Source organism: Triticum aestivum, chromosome 3D (genome assembly GCF_018294505.1).
Source record: "Triticum aestivum cultivar Chinese Spring chromosome 3D, IWGSC CS RefSeq v2.1, whole genome shotgun sequence".
Classification (NCBI taxonomy): Eukaryota; Viridiplantae; Streptophyta; class Magnoliopsida; order Poales; family Poaceae; genus Triticum; species Triticum aestivum.
In genome coordinates, this window is record NC_057802.1 from 21,758,343 (window position 1) to 21,764,467 (window position 6,125).

Consider the following 6,125-nt stretch of genomic DNA (forward strand, 5'->3'; position numbering starts at 1 on the left):
ATCTGGAATAACTTTGGGTTCAAGATTTTTGATGTACAAGCAGAATTCCCACTTAGTACAGGCGAAGGCTAGCAATTAAGATTGGGAAGCGGCCAGCTAGAGAGCAACAATGATCATGACCAAGCATTATGCATAAGTAACATTGGACAGTAGCATGAGTAGGATATGAACACCATGAACATAAACATTATAGAGGCTATGTTGGTTTTGATTCAACTACATGCATGAACTTGTACCAAGTCAAGCCACTCGAACATTCAGAGGAGGATACCATATCATCATACGACATCATAATCATTTTAACGCTATGTTGATATCCAAGATAAATCATTATTAACTCGTAGATACTTATGCAAGGAATGAGAAACTATAATCTCTAATTGTCATTGCAAACATGTTTAATCATAATGGGATGAAGCCTGGATACTAGGTTAAACATATTTACACAAACAGAGCAAGTCGAGTTCATACCAGTTTCTTTTTGAAACGGCCAGCTCATCGAATATCGTCATTATTGCCTTTTACTTGCACGACCGAACGATATGAAAATAATAATAATAGTGCAAGAGTGCCATGGACTAAGCTGGAATCTGCAAAACATTTTATTCAACAAGAGGAGACAAGGTAAAATGGGCTCTTTATTAGTTCAACAATTATTCATATGAGAGCCACTCAACATTTTCATCGTGGTCTTCTCCTCGTAAGACTCGAATAAAAGGAAAAGAAATTCAGAGAAACACACTGAAATATTTTTGGAGTTTTCGATTTTCTTCAACAGGCAAATAAAAAGCAAAAACAAGAAAAACTATTTACACGGGAAAGCTCCCAATAAGCAAAAGAAGAACAAGGAATTTTTTTGGATTTTCTTTTTAGTTCTACTACTAAGCATGCATAGAAGGTAAATTACTACAACTAATTTTTTGGTTTTTCTAAAGTTTTTCGAACACACAAGAAGAAAGCAAGAAAATAAATCTAAGCATGGATGATACAATGAAAAAGTGTGAGCACCGACAAATAGAATGATATGCGAACATGAATATAATATCGGTGAGAACACGTACTCCCCCAAGCTTAGACTTTTTGCCTAAGTTGGTAATCGATCAGTAGCCTGGAGGGTAGTAGGAATCCTAAGGAGCGGGCATCCACTCATCCCACTACGGAGGTGCCTGTGCAGCCTCAGCAGTGGCCTGAGCGTTCCAGTAGGCGATGATGTCTGCAGGCATAATCCTATATCCGCCCCTGGCAATAGAATCAAACAAAGCAGGTGCAGGCAGAGGGATAACATCACGAGTTTCAACGCTATAGACCAGGTTATAAGGAATGGTAACATCATGGCAATCATGAGCAATAAAGTGATGGTGATCCATGGCTGCACAGTCTAGGTAAACCGTAGTCAGAGGGTAATCATGAGGGCGTATCTCAACCTCGAAGTGAGCCGCCAAACGAGTAGCAAAAATCCCACCATGTATTTTCCCTTGAGATCTATTAAGATGGAGGTGACGAGCCACAATAGCTCCCAAGCTATAAGTGTTGTCGCCCTCTATTGCACGACGTAAAACAACAAGGTCTGGTGAACTAAGTACACCCACCTTCTCCCTAGCAATGAAGAGTGCAAAGTAATGAACAACAGGAAAATGTAAGCCACCGACAGTGATGGCTGACACTCTTCTCTCATCACCCACTGTCAAAGTGCGACAAAAATCCTCAAACTCGGCTGGCCTAGGCTCAGCCAAGCTCCCATCAGATGGGATCATACATATGTCACAAAATTCAGTAAGCGGTATCTGATGGTTTTCAGCATATATATAAATCAATGCTCACTTCAGGAGGATTATTTCTAGGCAAGAAAGTAAAGCTTTGAACAAAGATGTTCGTGAGAATTTGGTGCTGTTCACACTCATCTGCGATGAAGTCGGTGAGGCCGGCATTAGCAATAAATTGCATGAACTCCTCATGAATTCCAGCCTGCTGCAGGAACGGGATGTGTGGGCATTCGCACGGCCGTACCTCCGCCAACCTCCGAGGGTGAAGATCATTGTCAGAAGACTCCCCAATAACACCCTTGGAGTTCTTCTTTGAGCGAAACTTCCTGAAGATATTCATGTCCGCGTACAATTTTTCCTATGAACAAAAATCTGAATTTTTAGTTCACAATTTTTTTTCCAACAAAACTTCACAAAACTAATAGCAACTACTCATAGGGATACATAGAGGCCATAGCAAGCATTCAAACTACTTACAACACTAAGAATTGAATATGCAAGCACATCTACAACAGCACCAAGAGTAGATATTTATTCAAAGTATAAACCGCTAAAACAGAAAACTAATTGGACAAATGATGGAGTCACATACCAAGCAACAATCCCCCGAAACAGTTTCGGAAATGGAGCTTCGAGCAAAGAGATCGAAATCCGTGGGTTTGAGCTCAAGAATACGGGAGAGAGAGCAAGAGTGATTTTTTTTCTGGAGGTAGGTGACAATGTGGGACGAAGAGATAAGTGAGGGGCCACATGGGGACCACAACCCACCAGGGCGCGCCTGGGGTCCTGGCGCGCCCAGGTGGGTTGTGCCCACCTGGTGCACCTCCCTCTGGTAATTTTTGAACCAAAAATTCTTCAATATTCAGGAAAAAATAATATAAAATTTTCACGGCATTCTGAGAAATTTTATTTTTCGGTCATTTTTTATTACACCGGAAATTCAAAAAGCAGACAAAACATGGCATTTTATTTTATTTAACTAATAAAACAGAGAATAAAAAGCAGGGACAGAAGGTAGTGCTTACTCAATTCATCAACTTCATACCGTTCAAAAATGATTCATTAATAAGGTTGATCAAGTCTTATTAACAACCACTTTCGGTTAGCATGAAACCGAAGAACTTTCGTAAATCACTAAGTTACCTCAATGGGGATATAAGTTTCCCCAACAATAAGCATTTCATATTTCTTTTTGACAGTAGATAGAGGTATTGGAAAACTTCCAATAGTGATTGTCGGAGATTTTTCAATAACATTAATACCATTCACTTGGAATTGTTTCTTCGGAAAGTGCACCGTATGCTCATTACCATTGATATGAAAAGTGACCTTGCTTTTATTGCAATCAATAACAGCCCCTGCAGTGTTCAAGAAGGGCCTACCAAGGATAATCGACATGTTGTGGTCCTCGGGCATCTCAAGTATAACAAAGTCAGTCAAAATAGTAACATTAGCAGAAACAATAACGGGCACATCCTCACAAATACCGATAGGTATGGCAGTTGATTTGTCAGCCATTTGCAAAGATATTTCAGTAGGTGTGAGTTTATTCAAGTCAAGTGTTTTATATAAAGAGAAAGGCATAACACTAACACCAGCTCCTAAATCACACAAAGCAGTTTTCACATAATTCTTTTTGATAGAGCAAGGTATAGTTGGTATTCCCGGATATCCAAGTTTTTTAGGTACTCCATCTTTGAAAGTATAATTAGCAAGCATAGTGGTGATTTCATCTTCCGGTATTTTTCTCTTATTTGTGATGATGTCTTTCATATACTTTGCATAAGGAGGCATTTTCAGGATATCAGTCAAGCGAGTACGCAAAAAGACTGGCCTCAGCATTTCAGCAAAGCGTTCAAATTCTTCATCATCATTCTTTTTAGTTGACTTGGGTGGAAAAGACATAGGTTTTTGAACCCATGGTTCTCTTTCTTTATCGTGTTTCCTAGCCACAAAATCTCTTTTATCATACCTTTTATTTTTAGGTTGTGGGTTATCAAGATCAGCAAGTGGTTCTATCTCAACATCATTATCTAGTTCTTTATCATTTGGTTGAGTGTCTTCATGAACCTCATGATTATATTTTTCTTTATCACTAGGTGAGTGTTCATTACCAGACTGAGTTTCATCATCGGAGATAGAAGTTTCTTTTTCATTATCAGGAGGTTTCTCTATTTCAGGTTCACTAGAAGTGAGCAAAGTCCTATCATTTTTCTTTGTCTTTGTCTTTCTAGACGGACTAGGTGCACTAGTGTTAGCTCTTTGTGAATCGTGTTCAATTCTTTTTGGGTGTCCCTCAGGATAATGTGGTTCCTGAGTCATTTTACCTCCTCTAGTTGCAACTCTAACAGCAAAGTCATGCATATTATGATTCATTTCATCAAGTAATTCTCTTTGTGATTTAGCAACTTGTTCTAACTGGGTTTGAACAATAGAAGCATGTTTTCCAACACCTCTAACATCATTTGAGATTCTAAATAATAGGTCACTCAAGCGAGCAATCATATCAGAATTGTATTTCAATTGTTTCATAACATTTGCATTGAAGTGATCTTGTTTTCTAATATAGTTTTCAAACTCATAAAGGCATTGACTAGGATGCATATTGTGAGGATTATCATTCTCATTGAACTTCATAAGAGAATTTACCTCTACCACCTTGGGCAGTGGTGGTGTATTAAGCCAATGTATTTCTTCAATAGGAGGTAAATTTTTAACATCCTCAGCTTGAATACCTTTTTCCTTCATAGATTTCTTTGCCTCTTGCATATCTTCAGGACAGAGATATAATATACCCCTCTTCTTCGGAGTGGGTTTAGGGGGTGGTTCAGGAATAGTCCAATCATCGTAATTTTTCAATATGTTATTCAATAATTCTTCAGCTTGTCCAACAGTTCGTTCCCTGAAAACACAACCAGCACAACTATCTAGGAAGTCCCTAGAAGCATCGGTTAGTCCATTATTGAAGATATCAAGTATATCATTTTTCTTAAGAGGATGATCAGGCAAAGGCTCCCCCAAGCTTGTGGGAGACTATCTTCTTTAGTTTGCACAAAGTTAAATATTTCCTGTAAGGCAGCTTGTTTCATATGAGCAGGAAAATATTTTTGAGAGAAGTAATAAATCATATCCTAGGGACTACGCACACAACTAGGAGCAAGAGTAGTGTACCAAGATTTAGCATCACCCTTTAATGATAAAGGAAATAATTTGAGAATAAAGTAATAGCGAGTTTTCTCATCATGAGTAAAAAGGATGGCTATATCATTTAACTTAGTAAGATATGGCACAACAGATTCAGTTTCATAACCATGGAAAGGATCAGATTCAACCAAAGTAATTAACTCTGGGTCGACAGAGAATTCATAATCCTTATCAGCAATACAGATAGGTGAAGTATCAATCTTAGGATCACATTTCATTCTAGCATTCAGAGATTTTTCTTTATACTTGCATAATAATTTCTCTAGATCATCTCTATCATTGCAAGCAAGAATATCTCTAGTTGCTTCTTCACTCATAACATAACCTTCCAGTACCTTAGGCAATTCATATCTAGGAAGGCTAGTTCTAGTAGGTGTTTCAGGAGATTCAGTTTCAAGCTCATCATCAGATTCAACAACATCATGTTGTATAACTCTAGCAATTTGTTTATCAAGAAAATCACCAAGTGGCACATCATCATTATCAAGCAAGGTACCAGCATCATCATAAGCATCATTCATAGTAGAAGTAGCATCATCAATAACTTGCGACATATTAGAATTCATAGCATGTGGTGGTGTTGCAAGTTTACTCATAACAGAAGGTGAATCTAAAGCAGAACTGGATGGCAGTTTCTTACCTCCCCTCGTAAACGGTTCAGATCTGAGTTCATGGCACCCGGGCCCGAAGTGACAAGCATTAAGCATAGCAAAGTCATAGCAACATCAATCTAAGAACATAGTGGATACTAGGGATCGGGCCCTAACAAAACTAACTCGATTACATGATGAATCTCATCCAACTCCTCACCGACCAGCGGGCCTACGAAGGAATTACTCACTCCCGGTGGGGAGCATCATGGAATTGGCGATGGAGATGGGTTGGTGATGACGAAGAACGAAGATCCCCCTCTCCGGAGCCCCAAACAGACTCCAGATCTGCCCTCCCGAGGAAGAACAGGGCTTGGCGGCGGCTCCGTCTCGTGGATCGCGATAATTCTTTCTCCCTGATTTTTTCTGGAATAATGTGATTTTATAGTATCAGGGGGGGTCGTTAGCGGGGCCACCGGGTGGGTACAACCCACTTGGGCGTGCCAGGAGAGGGGGCGCGTCCTGGTGGGTTGTGCCCGCCCAGGGGCCCCTCTCTGGTGGGTCTTGG